Source organism: Manis javanica, chromosome 10 (genome assembly GCF_040802235.1).
Source record: "Manis javanica isolate MJ-LG chromosome 10, MJ_LKY, whole genome shotgun sequence".
NCBI lineage: Eukaryota > Metazoa > Chordata > Mammalia > Pholidota > Manidae > Manis > Manis javanica.
In genome coordinates, this window is record NC_133165.1 from 97,330,226 (window position 1) to 97,353,432 (window position 23,207).

Sequence of the window (23,207 nt, forward strand, 5' to 3'; positions counted from 1 at the left end):
TACTAAGATGAGTCCATGACTCACACTTTCCACAGCAGGCCAATAATAGAACTTGTAGAGAGCTCCATGCACACCCAGCAAGCATCAGTTTTCTGTGAGAGTGTGTGCCCAATCAACAAAGACATTGGAGGAAATTAAACTTAAGGGTGATAACACACACGTTTTAATAACACCAACATAGGCAAATCTTGTCCATCAGATAGTATGCATGCAAGAGAGTGGTCCTGTGATAACACTGTAGCAGGAAGGGGGTCCTGTCCATTTCTAGTATACCATACCTTTACTCTTCTTCCTGTGGGGGTTACTGAGGGGTCTGTGTATATTGCTACTGGACGTACATGCACTGGCCATAAAGATAAAACAAAACTCCTCAGTAAGATGCACTTACCTTCCAGCCATTTAGGGTACACTACCATGATCTTTGGGGGCCACTCTGCTGTTATTCCAGGGATACACAGGAGGTCAGCATCCAGGCCTTGTCCCCAAGGTGCCAGGAGGTCCAGCCATTGCTAGTCCATGTGTCAAAATGTCCAAGGCCATGTCTACTGAATGGAGTCTCTAGGTTCCTGTGGGATTTGGTCCCACACAATACATTACTGTTGGGTTCTGTTAACTTTTTCAAAGTCAAAGATAGGCCCCACCATCAGGCTATAGCCCACATTGTCTTCTGCCCTAATTTGTCTGCTTCATCATTTTGTGGGGATGCCAGTGGCAAATGGCCATTAACAGGGCTGTTCCAGTGACGGGTTCCATAGCTAGCAAGACTTGGTATACGTCAGCCAATTGCTTTTCTGTTATGGTGTACCATACCTCTGCTCCTTTCCAGAGTTGTGACCAGAACCCAGTAGGTTGGCGAGTTTGTTCAAGCCATTACCAGAGACCCATGTCATTACTGTCTCTGGTTATATGAACAGCCAGCTCATAGGGCCTTGATGGGTCTGTCACATTCAAAGCCTTTTTGGCCTTGACTTCCCATTTTGCAGCAGCAAAAGTAAATGCACATGTTTCATCTCAGCCCCACCTACTGTCCCTTTATACCAAACTGTATAAGGGCTTCAGCATTTGTGTTGAGTACAGGATAAACACTCTCCAGTAGCCTAAAAGACCCAAAACCTCTTGCACTAATGCCACATTTGTCTGTAAGAGAATCAGAAGTAAGCATAACATCATACATAGTATTAGGCGCCCTATTCCCATTGGGATTCAGGCTTGTTTCATTCTAATAGCCTTACCCCATATCCATCTATAATAGCAGGAGTCCCAGGAAACTTCTCAGGGTTGCTGTAAATCAGTGAGCATTCAGCTCCTATGTCCACCAGAGCTGTGACATGTTGCACATTCACTGGGGGCCAATGAACTGGCATTTCAAATGTGGCCTCTGGTCCCCACCTGGTCTCCCAAGGCAGGTGTTTTGACCCTCCCTTCAAACCACTGTCCAGTCATCTTCCTGTGAGGCTCCAGGCAAGGTCTGCTTACTCTCCAGCAGGCGGTCCTTCAGGCACATGGGCCAGACTTGTGGCTTTGTCTCCAGCTTCCATTTCTTGGTCCTCACCATAGCCAACAATGGAAACCTCTGCTCTGGCTTCAATTGTTGCCACCACTCCAATAAGATTTTACCTGACTTCCCATACAATTTCTCTTTATCTGCTCCTGCCTTTATCAGATCAACTCACATCTGGGTCCTTGTGACCTTCACAGGGCCCTTTGAACTATTCCTTTTAGTAGCAGACCACACTCCCTTGCATGCTTACATTGCTTCCATCTCTCCAAAATCTGCTACAGTACAGGTAACCTCATTTATGGGTTGCCCTGTACGAGGGGCAAGAATGGCCACTAGGGGCCCAAAGAGGGACAGGGGAGCCATTTGAAGCACCATACCCCTCATCCCCATGGTAAACAACTCCTCATCTGGGTCATGACATCCTGGGTTATAAATGGCATTTTTCATGCTCAACTCCCATAACACCTGTTGGAGCTCAGCATATGTCTGCCATCTAGAGGGAAAACTTGGTAAATCACCCTGGTTGGGCCATACAGTGCGAAGTGTGGCCGTCAGACAATCAAGGATGGAGTGTTTGGTTCCCTGGGCTCTGGTATGCATTTTGTAATAGCTGCCACAGGGCAGGATGAGTTGTCAAGGAAGCCAGCTTTCCCATTTCTAACTCAGACAGAATAATCTCATCCACCCCTACATCCCAAAGACACAAGAGCCAGGCTGACATGGACTCCAAAGGTTTCCCCCAGAACTGGGAGCCCAAATCCACCGGCTCTGCCTGAGTATAGGGGTGGAGCATGGAGTGCTCCACGACCTGGGGAGGGGGCTGCACCTCTTCCGTCAGAACCTGCAGTTGCTACATCTTAATTTTTTTTTAACTACAATGTGTGGGATTTCAATAGAGGAGGGGTTGGTTCCTCCGGCACCACCTCCACCCCTTCATCCTTGTCTGATGTATCTTCCACCATTTCCAGAGCTGATGGCACCACTGCATCCTTTACCTCCCCCACACCACTTTGCAACCTGTGTTCTCCTGCGGCCTCTTCTTGTGCTACCATCACTTCCTTCACCCCATCCACAGCACCTCTCAGTGATGCCATCTCAGTCATCAACAAATTTTTTTTGTTGTACAGCACCTTACAGCTCATGTTCTTATGCTGCCTCTTCCCGTGCTTCTTGCAAGAATACATCCTTCTCCTTTATGGCTTTTCTTAACACTGTGAGAAATAGCCAACCCACAGCTCCTGCTGACTTGTGGGCACTCTATTTCACTAAGGAATTCCCTATTTTGCAGAGGGCCTCCTTTACTGCCTCAGGTGTCACCTCCCCCTCCCCCAAGTCCTGGGGAGGGGCCCACTCCTCTAGGAGGCAAGCCACCTCAGACCATATGCCCTCTGGGGGATAGCCGAGTGTCTCCCCATCCATAGGGACAGCCCACTGAAGTACCCCTTCCATGAGGGCAGTCTTTTCCATTTTCAGTCTGCAGCAAATCCTGCCTGAGGGTCTCAGCCTAGGCAAGCTCACTCTGGAATCAGTGAGACCAAATAATGGCAATGAAATGTCAGGGGTAAAGAGGGGCTCATAGCAACATTTATTCTCATGGTGGTAGATTGAGTGTTAGAATCATGTCTGTATCTGGCAGTCTAAAGTAGCAAGTCCATCTCAGTCTCTGCTCCCTCAGCTTAGCCTCTGCCCAGAAACTGCCTCTGTTCTCAGCCTCTGCTCTTGGCCTCTGCTCTCCTGCTCTCCTCACTTGCTCAATTCTCTATGATCCACACTTAGCACCAGGGAACCTCTTTTTATAGCAATACAGACAATAATGACATTGCCAATGGCTATACAAGTATGTGCCTGCATAGTAAGTTGCATATTGCATCATTGCACATATACAATGGGTAGATTAAATTAGTATCAGGTGAGGATCCTGGTCATGGAGCTTCCATTTATCCTACAGGCAGAATGCTTACCTCAGACACACTGGTGAGGACAAGGTTCAGCTTTGGAAAGCTGTAGACATTGGCAATAGAGAATACACTAGCTCTATAAAATTCCCCCAGCACACACACACACACTATATCATCATCATACTGCTCTGGCCACCCAAAGCAAACATTTCACTCCCTCTAACTCAATTTCTCAGCCTCAGCATTATTGACATTTGGGACTGGAAATTCTTTGTGGTGAAGACTGTCCTGTGTATTTGCAGGATGTTTGGTTGCATGCTTGGCCTCTATGCACTGGATAACAATAAACCCCTCCCACCTTGACTCCCTTAATTCTGACAACCAAAAGTGTCTCCAGACATTGCCAAATGTCTCCTGAAGGGCAAAAATAACCCTGGCAGAGAATCATTGTTCTGAACCGCATTTTTCTAATAGTGAAAGCAACTATTAGTATTACACCTTCATTTGTCTAGCACTTAATAGTGCACAAGCCCCAGAAATATGTTTCAGAAAATCAATTTTTATTGCTACCGGGGAAAACAGGATGAAGAAGTGGATGAGCATGTCTTACAGTGATCTTGCACAAGCACTTATCAGAAGAAATTGGTGGCCAGCGGGAAGCTGATGCATGGAACTTTTCCTCTTGGTTTTAGTTCTTTTGATGCCACCTGCAGTTTGGAATCCTGGGGCAAGTTTTTTGTTCACTTTTTTTCCTTTTTAGAAAATGTCAAAAGAAATACTGACAAGAATAAGTCATAACTTAAATTATTAACTGTATTTCATTGGTTTACCTCTTATGTTTCTATTCTGCAGGGGCTTAGGGAAAGGTGTGAAGGAAGTGGTCAATGAAATCTCAACCTTTCCCTGGTATTCAAAAGTCTTTGGTCACATTCTCTAAGAGAAAACCTAAAAGGTGGTTTGAATACATTCAGCGGTTAGAGTGCTGCCAAGTGCATGAAATAACCTTTAGGTCTTTAACATGGCATGACTATTTCATTTAATGGTTGTGTCGACTTCATTCAGAGAATTTTGCCCCTTTATTGATTGTTTTCTTCTATGTGATGATGTCCAACAAGAGTGTCTCTTCTCTGTCTCTCCTCTGCCTCTTTCTCTCTGTCTCTCTCTTTCCCAGTCTCTCTCACTTTTTGTCTTTTTCTTTCTCCGTCTCTCTTCATGGTATCTGAAACCTTACCATACCAGGTGTTGTAGGAAGAAAGAAGGCTTTGGAGACAGACAATCCTGAGTTCAAATCATTTCAACAATTCTTGCAGTGTGACCTTGGGGAAGATTTCTCAATATTTCAGAATTCTAGAGTTTGTGGGTCAGGAGAATAATAGCTACTCTGTCAAGACTCCTCAGTTATGAGTGATATACAAGCTTACTCAAGCTGGCATAGGAAAAGGAAATTTGTTATCTAATATGAACTAAAAAGCCCGTAAGTACCTTCAGGCAGGCTTTGATCTAGGTCTCACTGCTGCCACTGATTGAGTACATTGTCCATAAGGTAACTCTGGTCCATTTCAGACTTGCAGCTCCTGATCGGTATAAGAGGGAGTCTGCTTCCTCAACAAATTAATGAACACTTCTAGACTTAAATCTTACTGTCATTTGATTAGCCTCAGTTGGTTAAGAGTCCAGATCTGAACTTGTTAGCTGTGGTGAGAGGGTGCGAACACACTAATTGGTTTAGCCTGTATTATTGCTCCATCTCTCAGCCTAAAGCACACGGTGAAAGGTGTTTCCTCTTAAGTCAAAATGAGGGGTATACCATAAGCAGGGGACTGGATGCCAAACAGAGAAGTGACACAAAAACCAAAAACTCAAAAGTCCACTAAAACTACCTTGAAATATATATTAACCTATATAATATACAAATGTCTGCTGGAGTAGTTTTCTTCTACTCCAGAATTTGGAAAAGGCAAAATGTTATTTCACTCATTTTAATATGTTTTTGTGTATTGTGTGTGTGTATATATTTACTTGGAATCCAACTCTTTCTCTCTATGCCGTTTGGTCATTTAAATTATTCTTTTATTGTTGAAATAGTCTCATGTCACATTCAAAAGAAACAGAAGGTTGTATAATCAACAGTCTCCTCCTGCCCCCCCCCCAAAGGCACTGAGTCTTACCAGTTTCTGGGATAGAATTCTAGAAGCCATTTCTGCCTATACCAATAGGGACCTGTTTTATCTCCCACCTCCGCCAGTGCTTGCCTCCGTCTTCTCCTCCCCCACTCTTCCTTCTGCTTCTACACAAAATAGTAGCATATTTTACATACCCTACTGCATCTTACATTTTTCACTTAAAAATAATCTTAGACATTCATCCACAACTACATATAAAGGACTTTTTCACACTTTGCATAATGTTCCATTAATACATTTGTTCAACAGATATAATGTTATATGCCGGGCCTTAGTGAACAACACTGAAAAAAAAATGGGAAAAAATATCTGACCATATGAAACTTATTTTCCAGTGGAAATAGAAAAGAAAGAAAGTAAAGAAGTAAATTATATAGATGACAGAAGATGAGAAATGCTATGGAAAAAAACAAAGCAAGCAAGGGGGATACGGTGTCAGAGTTCAGATGTTTAGATCAGGAGTGGCCTCCCTAAAGTGATATTTGAAAAAAAAAAGAATTAGGGACAGTGAGGGAGTAAACCATATGGCAATGTGGGCTGAGACTTTCCCAAGCAAATCCAAGGGCCTGGAGCAGAAGGGTTCCTGGCATATTCAAGGAAAGCAGAGAATCCTGATGGACTGAGCAGTTAACAACGGAAAGAGACCGAAGATGATGCCAGAGAGGCAGTGGGGCAGGTCGGGGATGGCCTGTGGCAATTGTGATGACTTGGTTTTCACTCTGCATGAGATGAAGAAGCATTAGAGGGTCTTCAGCATAGGAATAATGTGATTTTACTTTCCTTACCATCACTGTGGTTGACATGTGAAGAATAGACTATCAACAGGAAGGGGCAGAGATGAAAGCAAGGAGGCTAGATTAATATATTGTCCCATATATTTTGACTTTATTTTCTCTCAAGAATGGATGCTGAATTTTTTCATACATTTATTTTAGCCTGTTTGATAATATCATGATTTGTCTCCTTAGACCTTACTAACAGAGTAATAGATTTCCAAATAAAGAATAAATCTTGCATTCCTCAAACAATCCCCGTTTGGTCTAGTGTATTGTTTTTAATATGCTTACTGGTTCTCCATAATAATATTTTGTAAGAACTTTGTTTATTTATGTTCATAAATCTGATTACTTTGTAGTTTCTGTGCAACCATTTTTGAGGTTCTGCATCAATATTTCCATTACTACATACAAAAAAAATATGAACTATGAACCTTTCTTTTCTTTTCTGTGGTCTTGGGAAATTTAAAATACATGAAGATTAGTTATTTTTAAAAGTTTTTTTAGAACATTCCCTGTGAACCCAGTGAGCCTTGGGCTCTTTTTGGAGGATTGGAGGATTAAGCTGTTGAACAAATTTTTGTATTTCTTCTGTAGTAATTTATCAGTTTAGATTTTTCTCTCTTTTCTGAAGTCAGTTTTGGTATGTTAATTTCCTAGAAAATTACCCATCTGAACCAGATTTTCAAATTAATTTGCGAAGTTGTTGATCAAAGTCAGCTAATATGATTAAATTCCTCTGTATCTGTAATTATTTCTTATTTTCTGTGTTTCTGCCTTCCTTTTGAATATATTAGTTAATACTTTATCTTTTATTATATGTGGGTGTATTGTTGAATTTTTAAAGACTTTCTTTTGTATTTATTTGTTAAATCTCTGTATATTCTGTATTTTAATTTACTAACTCTTACTTTAATAAAGGAAGAGCTTTCAATTTTCCAGGTGTGGGTGATTTTGTTTTCTGGTTTTCTTATGTGCCATTTGAGTAAGTTTTATGTTTTCTTTGTGACTGTCTCACCTGAGAGGAATTGCCCCCAGGCAAGTTCATTCTGGATTCAGGGAAACCGAATAACAACTGAACGTTACTTATAAAAGGGTTTATTCCAAACTTTATTCTAGTGGTGGCAGGTCAAGTGCTGGACTCACAGCTGCCTCTGGAGCAGTCTGCAGGCAGCAGGCCCATCTCCTTTCCTGCCTCCTTTCCCGTTATTTCCGAGTTTGCTTGAGCTTATTTTTTAGTAGCGCTCATGAGTTTCCATGGGAAGCATTCTCTGAATTATAAAGAACTTTAAGCATTTAAGCATTGTAAACTGTTGACTTTTTTTATACTGGAATGGCATTTTGGCTAGCTTTAGATTATAAAGTGACACTTTCTATTTTTAGGATTTCATAGTTTGTGTTTATTTTGGAGAATTTTAAGGCTTTTTAGATTTTTTAATTTTTGAATTTATTTTAAATTAATAAAGTTAGTATTACTACTTACTTTACCATTTTGCCTGGAGAGCCAAAGTATTGTTTGTTTTGCATTCTAATAACTTCTTAGTTTTAAGCATATGGAGTCATTTTTTTCTTGGAATAATGTACTTTTCCAGTAGGAAGATTAAATTCTTTTTTTAAATTTGAAAATTATTCTTTATATATTTTAACATTTGTCTAATTACTTTTTCTGAGACTCCAGTTATGTGTGTGTTGGACTTTTTACCTGTCCATAACTACTCTTAAGTTTCTTCTTTTCGATCTTAACTCCTTCCCTTTTTCCCCTTCTTTCTTTCCTTACCTCTCTCATGCTCTTCCTTTCTTCCTTCACCCACTTCCCTTTAATTGTACTTAATTTTCCTACATCATTCTTAGCATCTCTTGCTATGTTTAGGCAATGTCTATACTCTTATGCTCCTTCTAATTTCACCTTCACTTCTCAGCTTTATTTTTCTTCTACTTATTTTGCAAGTCTCTGGTTGCTCATGCTTCATTTCCTCTTTCCTAACCTTCTCTTCCTTGGGGTCCTGTATTCTAGTTTGTGTTCTTGCTTTGTAGATATAATTATCCTAGTAGTAGTAGTAGTTATAGTAGTATTTAATTCACAGTTAAATATTTGTCAGAGTTTTCATCCATTCCATTGAAACATTTTTCTGGTGAGTGTTCTTCCTCTATATTCATATTTGTAATTCCTTTTCTGATTTTCTTTATTGTAGTATCCTTATCTGTCCCTTTTTGATCGCCCATCTGGAAGTAGAAATTTTTCTTTTTCTGACCCGCTATTTGCAGGAAGTTTCTATATGTGGCTAGGGAAGAATTCTTTTGCTTTTCAGAACCAGTTTAGGTCTGAGGAAACTCCTGTCTCCATCTGGAGAGATGTGGTAGTAGAACAAGTATTTAGGTTTTGACCTTGTGCTTGGAAAGAATAATAGCTCTTTCTGATTCCTGCCCCTGAAGGATCTCCCCTGTTCATCCTCCTGCACGAACCTCCATATGATCCAAACTACTGTTGTCAGTCACTGCAATCCATTTTCTGAGCTAAAGTTTCAACTCTTTCCTAATTTCATCAGATATAGAGCTTAAATTTCTTATTCACATTTACCTAATTTCTTCAAGTGAGAGGGGTTTCCAACAGGATAAAATAAAAATGATAACTTTATGCCACCATATTAGAACCAAAATATTTCTATTTTAAAAGGTTTAACCCAAACCCTTGTTTAAAGCATTGTAGCCATGACTTTCATTTTCATCAGAAATAACCACATCTCATGTAACCCAAGTTGACAATGGTTTTCTCTTTTTTTTTTGACTTGTTAATTTAATTAAATTAATTTTTTTATTAAGGTATCATTGACATACAGTCTTATGAAGATTTCACAAGAAAAACAATGTGGTTATTACATTCACCCTTATTATCAAGAACTTGACAGTGGTTTTCATTTACCAGTTATTCTGACCCTTTTTCTCTCAATCAATTTTAGTGACCAGTACAGTATTTGTGATTCTTTCCAGAAGTGATTAAATACATAAGACTATATTTTACCTTGCAAAAGTCATATTTGAGCCTTTAATTTAAAAGAAAAATAGGAATTACTGGTTTCTAAGATCTAGAGGATTAAACAGCTAATTTTAAATTGTTATTCCTTTCTTAGTAAAAGAAATAATATAAGTAGAAATATAGTATCTTAGAACTGTCAGTGTTTGATAACCCTATCTGGTTTCTGAGTCTGTTCATCAAAAAAGTGTTTATGGCTGCATAATATGAGCATATGACTAGATCAGCATTCTTCATGTATAGAATTAAATCCAAGCCCACCATAATGATTAATTTTATTTGGGGAGTCGTGTCTAATTGGAAAGACTGTAATAGAAAATGCCCCGTAAATTATAAAAATTGGAAATAAGGTGAGGGAAAACCTTAAAGGAATTCTCAGAAAGAATATGTAATTTATAATGATCAATTCAGAAACAACAATCTATAACATCATCTCTTCCACCCACCCTATTTCTTAAAATTCTTGCCTAGTTTCCCATTCCTCTTAGAATAAAAATCAGAACTCCTTAACACAGCCAACCAAGCTTTCAATGGCATGGCCTTTGCTTATATCTCCAGTTTCATCTAACAATATGCCTCTACATTGCTTTTTCTAGAGCAATCTTCTTTACTTCTCTCATACTTAGCATGTGCTTTCTCACTTCAGGGCCTTTGCACCTGCTTTTTCCCTCTGCTTACAGAAACTTGCCTCTTACCTTTGCTTACCCATCCTTCAGCTCTCAGCTCTACTGCCTCCTCTTCAAGAAAGCTTTCCCTGGCCTCCTTGACTAGCTTCCTTGTTGTATCTTCTCACAGAAGATATACCTTTACTTTGAACTGTTCATGTCTTCTCCACTAGCTCTAAGGTCCATGAGCATGGCTGTTTTTGTACAGCATTTTTATTCCCAGTGCCTATCACTTTATAAGTATTTGTTGAAAGCATGAATAATAATACTTTGCATTTATTGAATGCCAACTTTGTGTCAGGCATCTTTGTTATCGTACCACAAAAGCAGGTCATCCTTTTCGAAAATATGATGTAAAACAAAAGAAGAAGAAAAAAAGAGAGAGGGAGGAAAAGAAAAGAAATGAATCCAATTAAGTGTCCTTGAGGATGGATTTTTGATCTTGTAAAGTTTTGCATATTTACTTCTTATGTTGGCTGAATATGAAAAGTACCCAAGAGTCTAGAATTTACATCAAAACTATCTAAACTCTTAAAGTTATAAAAATGAGCAAGGAATCTAATGATGGGCTTTTAGAAGATATATTTGGCATTTTCTGCTTATAATTGGATTAGAATTATAAGCAGATCAAATCTTCCCAGACATTTCTTATTTCTTCTCTTGATCCTTCTATACTAAATCAGAAAGCCTGAGGTAGCAAGGGGAAAATACATTTCTTTAATGTGTTATGATCTAGGCCTTTGTCTTCCAGAACCTAATCAGAAGTTTGCTGTGGGTTTTGATTTTTAATTTGTCATATTTATTCCACTTTGCAGTGCCTGCTGGATATGCCCCCATACAGAGTTACTTTCAATTTTGAGGGAAGAAAGTGAAAAAATTAAGAATTATGGAAGTTTAGAACTAGAGAAGCTGTAGAAATGATCTGTTTAATGCACTATTTTACAGATGGAGAAACTGCTACCCAGAGAGCAAGAGCAGTGGTAAGAACTCTGGTTTCCACACCTCCTTCCCAACATCCATTCCTAACCACCGTTGGTCATAGAGAAAGACAAGGATTAGGCCCAGTGTTGAACCTTACTTGTATATGAAAATTAGTTTTCTCACTGACTTGGCTTAAAAATGGAATGATGAAAAAAAAAATCACATATTGAAAAACACATGAAAATAATAAAATAAAAGCAACTCAACTTTCAAATCTATTTCCTTTAAATTTGATTTTTTTATATTTTACTATTACTATTTTTTAATTTATATTTATTCTTTATCCCTGCACCTATTTCACCTTCCTACCCCAACCCCTCCTCCATGGTAACCACCAGTCACTTCTCAGTGTCTATGAGCTGATTGTTGTTTTGTTCATTTTGTTTTTAGATTCTGTTTGTAAGTGAAATCACACAGTATTTGTCTTTCTCTTATTATACTGGCTTATTTTACTCAGCATAATACCCTCTATATCCATCCATGTTGTTACAAATGGCTAGATTTATTTCTTTTTGATGGCTGAATAATATTCCATTGTGTATATGTTACCACATTTATCCATTCATCTATTGATGGACACTTTGGTTGTTTTTGTATCTTGATTATTGTAAATAATGAGGCAATAAGCATAGAGGAATAAGAGATTTTGTTTTCTTTAGGTAAATTCCTAGAATTGTATGATTGTATGGTATGTCTATTTTTAGTCTTGTGAGGAACTTCCATACTGCTTTCCACAGTGGCTGCACCAGTTTACCTTCCCAGCAGTATAGGAGGGTTCCACTAACACATTATTTCTTGTGTTTTGGGTAGTGGTCATTCTGATTGGTGTGAGGTGATATCTCACTGTGATTTTGATTTGCATTTCTCTGATGATTAGTGATGTAAAGCATTTTTTCATGTACCTGTTGGCCACCTGTATGTCTTTTTGGAAAAATGTCTATTCAAGTCCTCTGCCCATTTTTTAATTAGGTTATTTGGTTTTTGTTGTTGTTGTTGAATCTTATAAATTCTTTATATATTTTGGATATTAGCCCCTTATCAGATATATTCTCCCATACCATAGATTGCCTTTCTGTTTTGTTGATGGTGTCCTTTGCTGTACAGAAGCTTTTTAGTTTGATGTAGTCCCAATTGTTTACTTTTGCTTTTGTTTCCCTTGCCTGGGAAGACATATCTAAAAAAAATTACTCATGTTTAAGTTCAAGAGATTTTTGCCTATGTTTTCTTCTAAGAGTTTTATGGTTTTATGTCTTATATTCAGTCTTTAAAGAAAGTACTACTTTTGATCCATAGGATACCTATACAGCAGAAAGAGCACAAAGAACTTTGGCATAAACTATGTTCAGTTCCTGGCCCCTCCACTTATTAGCAAAAACACTGGGTAAACTACCTACAGTTAGAACCTTGGTACCTTTGTCTACAAAATTATAAACATACCTGTTTCACAGACTACTGAAATATTTTTTGATAAGTCAATATGCAGATAAATATGTATTTAATAAAATACTATAAAAATTGTTAGGATTAATAGGTAGGATAGTATCTGGCATATAAAGCATACTTCTAAATTTTAATTACCCTTCCATTCTAGAATTGGTAGAGACACTCAAGTCAGCTTGGGTGAAGTTTTGCTTTTAATTCTATAGAGGTAGGCTCTTTGAGTTCTCTCAGAAAAGGCACCATTGGAAATATTTCCTGTCAGTGTTACCTGACATGGAACGTGTACTGATAAATTTTTTTTTGTACTGAGTATTTAAGTGGTTTATAAAATGACCTGCATGGTGGCTGCTGCTGTAAATGACAGGAAAATGTGCACATTCTTATGATTGAAAATTGCTGCCTACTTGTACACCAAACTTCTGGTAATGTATTGATGGAAAGTATTTGCATACTACATTTAAAGTTCTGTCAGTTTAATAGATTTGACTATCAACCAGAAAATAACAGATTTTTAGTACAAACCAACAAGTCAAATTGAGTCAACCTCATGAAGAAGATTAAATTCTTCAGGAGGAGGCAATCGCTACATGACACTTGAAGAATATAGTACTTCAGGCTGAAATACTATTTCAAACCTGCAGATTCTGGCTCTTCCCACTTAGAACCCTACAATATGCAATGGAATTTAATGGGATAAATAACACTATCTTCCCCTAGTTCCCAGAACCATGAAGAAAGAGCTGAGTTAGATTCCAGGTACCATAGTTGAAAAACTATTGTATTTTCTCATATATATATATGAGAAAATATATATATATACACATATATTTTCCCCCCAATAGCCATGGGAGACCAGCACCTGTAATCTGATTATCTTGTAAGGTAGTCTGTAATATATTTATTTACACCTTATTCTTCTTCTACATAATACACCTTATGGCTTTTAAAGTTAGCATTTTATCCCTCCTCCCCACTCTTGTCTTTTCTAGGCCAAATATACTGATTACTCTACATACTGATATGGTTGCAGTTTTGATAAGTCAATATGCAGATAAATAATAATCCTCTTGATGAGCTCCCATTACTCAGTGTCCCCTCGTAGGCTAGCTTCTTTGACTTCAACATAATACTCTTTGTAGGACTTCCCCAGGACAGAGGACAGATGTCAAGATTTCTTAGCTACAGATCTATCTCAGAGTTCTCCATCTCAGCCACATGAGGTCTTAAAACAATGATTTGCTAGTCTGGAGAGCTCTTATCAAAGAATGAAATATATTTTGTTCAGAATAACTCCTATTTTTAAGGAATCTAGAGGGCCTTCCAATTATTTCCATTTCCTTTGCTAATTGCTCATAAATTATCTATTAAATCTCTACTAGAACTTTCCCAGTAATTGAAGTCAGACTCATTGATTTGTAGGCTCAGGAATCCAACTTTTCTCCCTTTTCTGGTTATGAGTACATCATTTATCCATGTTCCATATTCTGGATTTTTTCCCATTTGTCTACAACAATAGGATCAAAAATTGTCCTATCTGTTCATCATTTTTCTGACTTGGATTTTTTTCTAAGCCCCTGAACACTCTTTTTTTAAATCATCTCACCCCTAAATTACTCCAAGCAAAGCTGGTGCTTGACAAAGTCTCCGTGGGAATGTCACTGGGTAGACACCCACTCTTCTGTCCACTGAGTCCTTACTAAGCTTTGTATTTTCCTAACCTAGCATTTTCACCCACTTGTGCTACTGGACTGGCCCATGAAATGTTCTGAGTTTACAATCCCTGTTAGTTCTACCACATTCAATTTGAAAATCATTTTCCTTGGTAGTGAAGAAGAAATCACAAAAGGAGTTGCTGCCAAAGATTTCACTGCCTTTGCTCACAGTGCACTCTTTTTAGAATCCTATTTTCCACTTCGAACTGTCCAGAATCGTTCAGGCGTTATCTCAAGTACTAACAGAGTAACAACTATTTATAATGCACCTACTATGATCTGGGCACCATGCAGAGCATATGGGAATGAACAAGACCTGGTCGCAGGTTCAGATCTTTGGTGCAGTGTGAGGAGTGATGTGTGAAGCCTACGATATAAGCTATACTTACAGTAGAGTATGATGTACCTTGGTGGTTTTGCACATGGACTCGGGAGCCAGCCAACCCCAATCCCCATCTCTAGTATTTTTGGACTCTCACAAAATATAGCAGCTAACATATTAAATCTTAACATGGAAGGAGATCTATAAGATCCCTCCCCAGTGCTAGTTTCCAGACTCATTCTGATTGGCCAGTGCCCAGCTATACTCTTGTTAAATATTTGAATTTCATTTCTGTTTTATCCCTCTGTGATTTATATGAGACATACGTCCTCAGTCCTTTCTCTGTGGCTCCAAAATTGAAAAGAAACAAAAAACTAAGTTTTCTTTCTTCTTCTCTCCCTTCCTACCACCCTCCCTTTCTCTCACTCTCTTGTTCCCTTTTCTCTTTCTCTGTCTTCTTTCCTTCCTTCTTCCTCCTTCCCTCTCTCTCTCTCTCTCTCTCTCTCTGTCTTTATTTTTTTCTTTCTCTTTCTTCCTATAAACTTATATTAATACACATTCTACTCATTTGACCACAAATCTTAACCTGAATTATGGGGTTTACAACCTTTATTTTTTATCCCATTTAGTATTAAACTGATATGTTTCACTAAAAACTATTAAATTTATCATAATCACTGCCTCAGACTATTCCAAGGATATTATGAAATAAAAGTGTATATGTTGTCTTATATTTTCTAAAGTCCAAAAAAGTTCCGAATTCTAAAATATATCTGGCTCCAAGAGTTTCTGATAAGACATTTGTGAATTTTACAGGCTAATACCTTGGATTTAAGCTCTGCCTCTCCTATATAAATTGTGTGATATTGAGCAATTGAGCCAACCTCTCTCTACATCAGAGCTCTTATCTGTAAAATGGAAATAATATTACTCCCTACACAAAGAATTGCACATAGGATTGAATGGCTAATGTATGGAAATTACTTAAAACAGTGCCTATGTCATGGTAAGCACTCATTTATGAGTAACTGTTACTTCTAATTTTTCATTTTCTCTTCATTGAGGGTGAGATTTGGGCTCTGCAGCTTCGTGCTTGTACGAGACCAGGTGAACAGTGGGCACTTCATAGAAGCTTATTGGATAACTGCATGAATGAATGACTTCATTCTCCCTAAGTACTTAGTTGATCCCTTTCTTGTTTTCTCTCAGAAAAACAGGTTAAACAGGTTTAAAAAGCCTGTTTCATTTTTTACACTTTTTACAAACCGCAAATCATTCTAACATTTTTCTTCTGACAGCATCTCATAGCTCTTTGCCCTCCTGTTCTTACCATCCTTGGATATATGCTTTTTCTTTCTACCTCATTTATGCCTTAATTGAATATAGAACTTTTTTAAGTGTACACGGTCAAGAAAACCTCTTTTTTGTAATTTTCCTTCTTCATATATATATTTTGGTCAGAGTTAGGTTCTACAGATTTCCTATCATTCTTGAGACATCTACCCTCCGGTGCTCCCAGAGCACACAGGCTCCCGGTTACACTTCCTTGGAGCTCTCTGAAATCTCATTACACAGAAACACAAGAAATAGGGATGTTCTTCTTAGGCTTCCATCATTTTAACTCCAAAAAGCATTATCTTTGACACTTCGGGTCTACTTTTGGTTTCCAGCCTAACACATAATACCATCCCAATACATCTTTATTTTAAAGAATTCAGTGCTTCCTTAGGGATCAGAATGAAAGTCAGGGAATCTGCCTCAGTTACTGCTTTCTCCATCATCTGAAAGGTCAAACTATTGTAAGGACTGACTGGGATTATCAGATTGGGATAGAAGGAGACTTTTTGAGCACATTCAGATCATGGGGTTACTCATCATTGTCTTGTATTTCTTGCATAGTTATTTATTTTACGATTGTCTTTTTCAGCAGGGAAATTTGTAAGACACCCCAGTGGTATTATTCTTCCTGTTCCTTTCTTCTTTCATTTTTATCCAAGTCCTTGCTACCACGCAGTTCTCTACCAGCTTGTCTTTCTCAACATACTGTGTTTTATTCTACCACTTCTATTAAATATATTGAATTTGAGCAAAGTATTGCTTTTCATTGTAATAGTCTAATCATCATGATTGCTATCATGTCACACATTGGAAATACTTCCGAATCAGACTTGCTTTCTTTGTTTACTATTCCATTTCAATTTATTATCTAAATATTGCTTATTGGTGTCTATGTTTTAGAAGGTACATTGATTGTTTGTCTCACATTTCCTTTTACTTCAGGATTCAAGTACGTCTTTCCTACTGTTCATTATTAGGCATACACAGCTACTTGTCTACAATTTTGGGCCTTCTTCCTCCTGTTTAAATGCCATTTTATCACCCTTATGATCTGGTTGGAAAGTCTCTGCAAAGAACATTCTTTGTAGAACACACTATTCTTTACCAAGAGTCCTTTATTCAGGAAATGTTTACTATGTTCCAGAAAGGCAGCCCTGTTCCTTGACCTGAGACATCTCTCAGGTCCTTAACTTCCTTGTTGCCAGCGGCCTGTTTCTCCACACAGTCCCAGTTACCAACTCCCATGGCCATTACCTCTGGCCATAATGCAAACTATGCTACCTCTAATAATTCAGTTTCAAGTATTGCATTTTCAGTCTGCTGTCTCCTATCCTTATATCTCAATTTTTCATTCAGTCTTTAACCTTGTGAAGACCTACACTCTGTGCATCTTAACCTTTCTCATTCCTGAGAGTGAAGGCCTCTCCTCCCTCCTGCCCAAGACAGGATTCCACAATCCATTAACTAACCCTTAAGCACAACTTAGCAAACTCTCCCAATTCATTTTATCTCATTTTATTTGTTGTTTTTCTAAACCAAGCCCCAGGCCTATACCTTCCCTAATCAAGCAGTTAATGTTCATTAGGGAAAAAAATCAAATATGCATCCAGAATTTTGTTTCATTTTAAACTAAGATCATAAACCTCAAACCTGCCTGACAACCTTCCATATTTATCTAGTAAGTTCATATTTCTCCCTCGCCAATGACAAAGATCCCCTCTATGACCAAACTCTGAACAGGCTCCTCTGAGCCCAACCTTGGGCTCTGTCCTTGGCCAATTTTAGCAAGTTTTAGCAAGAATCCTAGTGAATAAGTTTATCATAAATGAATCCTTTGATCTGATCAGGTACCTTCTCTCCCTGCTCTTGATGTCCTATCACACTGGCCTGACTTCAACAAGAATTCTGTCAAGTTGGTTTAGCCAGAATATCCTTCACCCTTGATATTTCCTCTTAGTCATTTTCCATCCACTGACCACCACCCTTCTGCTTGGCTATACACCCCACTCATACTGTCATTCAAAGGTGAGCTGGCCTCTCTCCCCTACTGAAACCCCATTGCTGTGCTCCCTCTCTGGTAAAATCTTCCTTACTGTCTATAACATGTGTAATGAATAATTTTCCTTAACACAAGAGGACATATTTCATACACTTTTCCAAACTTCCACATCCTCTCTTCTCCCCTTTCTCTTAGCTTATCACTTGACTCACACTTCATGTAGAATACAGACTCACTCCCCTTCTCACTGTCACGTCTACACACCCGCCTGCCTCCTCACCCATCTTCTCTTTCTTCTCTCCTGTTACAATAGTGGAAACATCCCTTCTCCTAGAAAAGGCCACTCCCTCTGCTGGAGCTTAACCCCCACCCCCTCTGGCTTGTCAAAGCCTTCAGTTCTTGCCTCAATTTCCTCTCTCTTCTCAGTCAATAAACCCTTCTTTATGAATGGATTGATCCCATCACTGTTAACATGCTCCAGAATGTTCCACCTTGTGGGTGGTGGGCAGGGGGTAAATGTCTTTGTTTCATCTTTTCCCCAGAAGCTGCTGTATCATATACTTTCTTTCAGGACCAAACTTCACAAAGAAACATGAGATCTCCTCTCTACTGCCCAGTCATCCCTCAGCCCATTCTGAGGTGGCTTCTACCACCAGTGTTCCGTGTCACCGGTAAACGCCTAATCCCAACTACTCTCTTCTGCTCTTGTCTTACATGACCCCTTAGCAATGTCCCCCTTAGGAAACACAGGAGACTGTTTCCTTCTTTCTAGAATAGTCTCTTTCCTTAGCCTGGGAGGCACCACAGCCTCTTCGGTTGTTTTCCCTACCTCTTTGGTTGTTTCTCAATTCCTCCTTTTATCATGCCTTTAAATGTGACAGTTCTCAGCTCTCTAGTTTTAGGACTCATTTTCTTCTTTCTCTACAGGTTTTTTCTAGAAAAGAAGAAATTGCCTTTAAATACTATCTATATTCTGATGACTTCCAAATTTATGTCCCTAACCCGAACCTCATCCATGAGACATCCATACATGTCTAGAATCTACCATGTTTGGCATGAACTTTTGCTCTCCCTCTCTGTCGAGTATCTCCCTTCCTCTGGATCCCCCACCCCACAGTCCCATTCCCAGCAACCGAGGAATTGTTGGCTCCTCCTTCTGACTCACTACCCGCAGCCTACCCACCTCCATACGCTGCCGACTCCACGTCTGCTGTGTACCAAACCCATCTTCATCTTTTCATCTTGACAGCACCCCTCAGTCCAGGTCATTCACATCTCATATTTATTTATTTATTTATTTCCTTGTTTCAACCTTCCTTATTCCATTCTATCTTACACATGGCATCCAGAACGATCTTAAAAGTAAAATCTGATCATGTCACTCCTCTGCTGAAAACCCTTCAGTGATACTCCCTTATGCTGGAAAATAGATTGACCTCTAGCCACAGTCTGTGCTGCCTCCCAGCCAGCGCGTGAGCCGCCACCACCCTTGCTCACCTTGTTGCATTCACGCTAGCCTTCTGTTCCTTCCTCAAACACAGGCTGTCTCGCTGTGTGCTGAACACTCTTCCTAACAGCCTGCGTGTGGCAGCATCTGTCTTCAGGACTCCAATTACAGATGTCTTTCTCAAAGGCACTATTATTTTCTTTAATACAATTATATGTTATATTTGCTTGCTCCTTCTTTTTTCCCCCACCCCCTCCCCAGACTAGAAGGTCCATGAAGGCAAGGATGTGACTTGTTTGCAAATGGAGATGCACCCATCATCTACCAAAGTGTCTGGTGTGTGGCACATTTAATAAGAATTGTTCAGTGACTGAATCTGTAACTTCTAGCTGACAAGGTCTCTAGAGCTCCTCTGACTCCCATTCTAGCCTCTGTGAAGGTTGGATGTATGATTCTGTAGATTGGCATGCAGTTTCTGTGTTAATTATTACTTTGTGTCTTCTTTGCTGTGCCAAGGTAAGTCAAGGGACTTAACTCTCAAACAGCTTAACTGGGTAGTGTTTTACCATATCTACCTACTCCACCATCTCTTGGAATTCTCACCATATATGTCAATTTATATTTTACTCTTTGAAAATCTACTTTACAGCTTATTTGCTCTGATGAAAGTAAGATGGAAAGAAGAAATCTTAATTATGGTACATAATTTTGTTCACACTGAATAAAATTTCAGAAATAGCTAGCCTATTTAGGCTATATGTTCTTTGGAAATTAAAAACAATGTATAAAGTATATGTTGTAATAACTTTAGGGTAGAGGTCATATATCTCTATCTTATAGAAATTCAAAGATTTTAATACAAAATATATTCATATATCTTAAGTATTTTCAAAGAAATGATTGTTTATCTAAAATGACAATTATTTTTATATTTATTGCTGTTTCAATAGTTCAATGCATATATAAGTAAAGCATGACTTTTAGTGGTAATTAGCACTGGTGTTATTTTCCTCACAGTCTAAAAAACATTCAGTGCTAAAAGTTTACTTGTAAAACATCTACAGCATTGTAATAAGGATTCAATGTATTTAATAAGTAGAGAGCAGACATTTCTCTTAGGATTATAGCAACTTACGACCAGGATTATTCAGGTGCCAACATTATTAAATAGTATGGGAGTTGAAAGAAAAATCAGTAGAACATTTAAAATTCATTTAAATGCTCAATTTTAATAGGAGAAGAAGTACATAAAACAATGTAGAACTAAATTAAGGACTGAACCCACATTTAAAGTGCTAGGTAGAAATGCACGGCTTTCTTCCACAGGTTTTTATTGTTTTGCTGAGAACAATCTGAATCATTTTTAAATTGCAGTACAGTTTTTCTTAAGAGAAAAAAATAAAACTGAATCAGCTGAGGAGATGAGAAGAATAAACACTGAAACAAACATCACAGCCGAAACTAAAGTAACTGAAGTGAAAATGTTTTCATAATGAACTTTTATGTTTAACAAGCCCAGACACTTGGAACAGTGTAAGCTATATTAAACCCTTTTATGAAAGGATTATGTTTTGTATGATGAGTGTTTTAATATAAGTATGCTACACAGCATAAAATACAACCACACTTAACTCAGAGCAATTACGAGAATTCAGGCAAAATTATTTTCTCCTGTAATATCACACTGGTACAGAAAAAAAATATTCTTCCAAACCTTTCACCAACATTTCTCTGTTTCAATTATTTTTGGCAGTATGTATTGCATCTCTGCCTCAGCTACCTTTTATATCGACAGTTGGTAGCACCAGCCTTTTCACGCACAAAGGGTAGCAGCTCTTCAGCCAATCTGTGATAAAAGGAAAAAATGAAATCACTATGGAAACTGCAGGAAGGATCTAAAAGCTCTCTTTATAAAGTAAACGTCTGATGTTTGTGACTGCAGGGGTAAAAAATTCATAAATCCGTATGATGCTATCATTTCTGATTTGTTATCAGTGCAAATGCCAACTTGAAGCAGCCTGACCTTAGCTTCATTAAGTGCTGTCTATTCTGAAATAGTTAGCATTCAACAGGAGAAAGACATGGGGCTGCAGAGAGGTCAGGGGCTTAAGGGGAGAGTGTCGGACCCAATGAAGAAACGAATTTGCTTAGAATATTTCCTTTCTCTTCTCATTTGATTGTCTTTTTCTTTTAAATCACAGTGACTTGATGGAATCAGGTGCACTGAATTGTTCTGCTCTGAGTTTTATTTTGGTTTGTTTTTCATTCAGAAATGGGGCAAATCTCAGATCCAAATTCAACTTAGAAAAGTGTGTCTGTCTTTGATTTTGAATTGAAAAAGAAAAATGCTAACCCTCTCCTTCCAATCAAAAAGCAAATAAACACCAGGGAGAAGTCATTCTCACTTCAGCATCCTGAACCCCCAAGAAGGAAAAAAAATGAAGGAGATCGTGACTCCACAAGTTTTGATGAATCTGATCTGACAAAGAACAGCAGCAGCCAACACCTGTGTCATGGGAGAAGTTTCAGAAGATCTCATCAGTTCTCAGAAGTTAAGTGACTTTTAAAAGATAGTTGTATGGTTGCTGAAATAGGGTGTTTTTATGTGATAATAGTTTTATGTGATAATAGTCCCTGTGGAGGAGGGACTGTGAGGTCAAGAGAACACTGAAGAATTCTGAAATATGAAATTCTGCAAACACCAGAAAGTCTTAAGTCAGAGGAAGATGAATATTCAAGTGAGTAGATCAGTTTCCACATTGCATATGCAACTACGTTTGTTTCTCCAGTGTTTACAGTTGAGTATTTTTAAATTGCAGTACAGTTTTTCTTAAGAAAATTCATTAGTTAAATTTTCAGGCAATAGAAACTGTGACTTTTTTTTATTTTTGAAGTTTATGGCAACTTTACTACAGTTGTAATGCATTGAAATGTCAAAGACTGATGTGCATGGTAATCGATTTCATATTGTCATGCTGCATTTAGACAATTATAAACATTGCTAATCTAATGTTTCAAGGTACTTATGAACAATTAACGATTCTGCACTGGCATCTCAAACACACTTTTGATGATAATGTACTGAGATAAGTCCTACAAATCCTAAAAGGACTGTTGTGTAAATGGTGATTAGAAAAAAATTAGAGTGTTTTCCCAGTAAAATGATTAAGGCTTTAAAAATAAAAACACAAGTATTCTGGTTGTGAGCATGCAAAAATTCAGCACAATTAGCAGGGAGAATTGCATTGCTTTACAATGAGATACTTGTTTCAAGTACAAGAATATGACACCCACCATAGTAACTTTATGGGACTTTCATTTGTACTAATGACTCACTTGGCTGTGGGCACAGCCTTTACAATTCCCACGTGTGATAGCTTTCTCTCGTGTCATAGGAGTGCTAATGGTCAATGACACAGAATCAGATGGAAGCATGTGTTTGAGTGCCCAAACATAAAGACATGCATATTTTCATTTGAAAATATTTAAATGCTCCATACATACTGACTTCACTGATGCTTTTTGTGCATATAATGAAAACCAATTATCTGTGGAGAAAACTTGACTGGGTGGAAGGAAAGGAAATTGGTTTTTAAAGACTTCCTTTAACAGCAGTAGCTAGGGAAAGCTCCAATAACATTTTCGTTCAGGATTGTAATGACTTTGCTATATCAAAATATCATGCTTTATCCTGCTTTCATCAAAAGATTTGGGTGGGGAAGACTGCACACGATGGCAGGAAGAGAGAAGAGTACTTCAGGGTGAAGCTGTGCATCTATGAGACCACTCTCCCAATCCCTGTGAAGCTCTGCAAACAGCTGTTGGAAAAGTCAGGTAGATCCCAATTCAAAGAAAGAGATACAGGATATAATATACGTCCATTAACAAAAACTTCCAAATTGTAATTCTTGAGG

At 38.2% G+C, this 23,207-nt stretch overlaps 1 long non-coding RNA gene across 1 annotated transcript in view; it reads left to right on the forward strand.

The window, feature by feature from the left end:
• The window catches only part of LOC118973303 (uncharacterized), a 187,495-nt gene extending 176,308 nt beyond the window's left edge, over positions 1 to 11,187 (forward strand). The window contains exon 5 of the long non-coding RNA XR_005062568.2: positions 11,000 to 11,187. This is a non-coding gene — a long non-coding RNA (uncharacterized lncRNA). The remainder of the gene's footprint in view (positions 1 to 10,999) is intronic.
• The last annotated feature ends 12,020 nt before the right edge of the window (positions 11,188 to 23,207 follow it).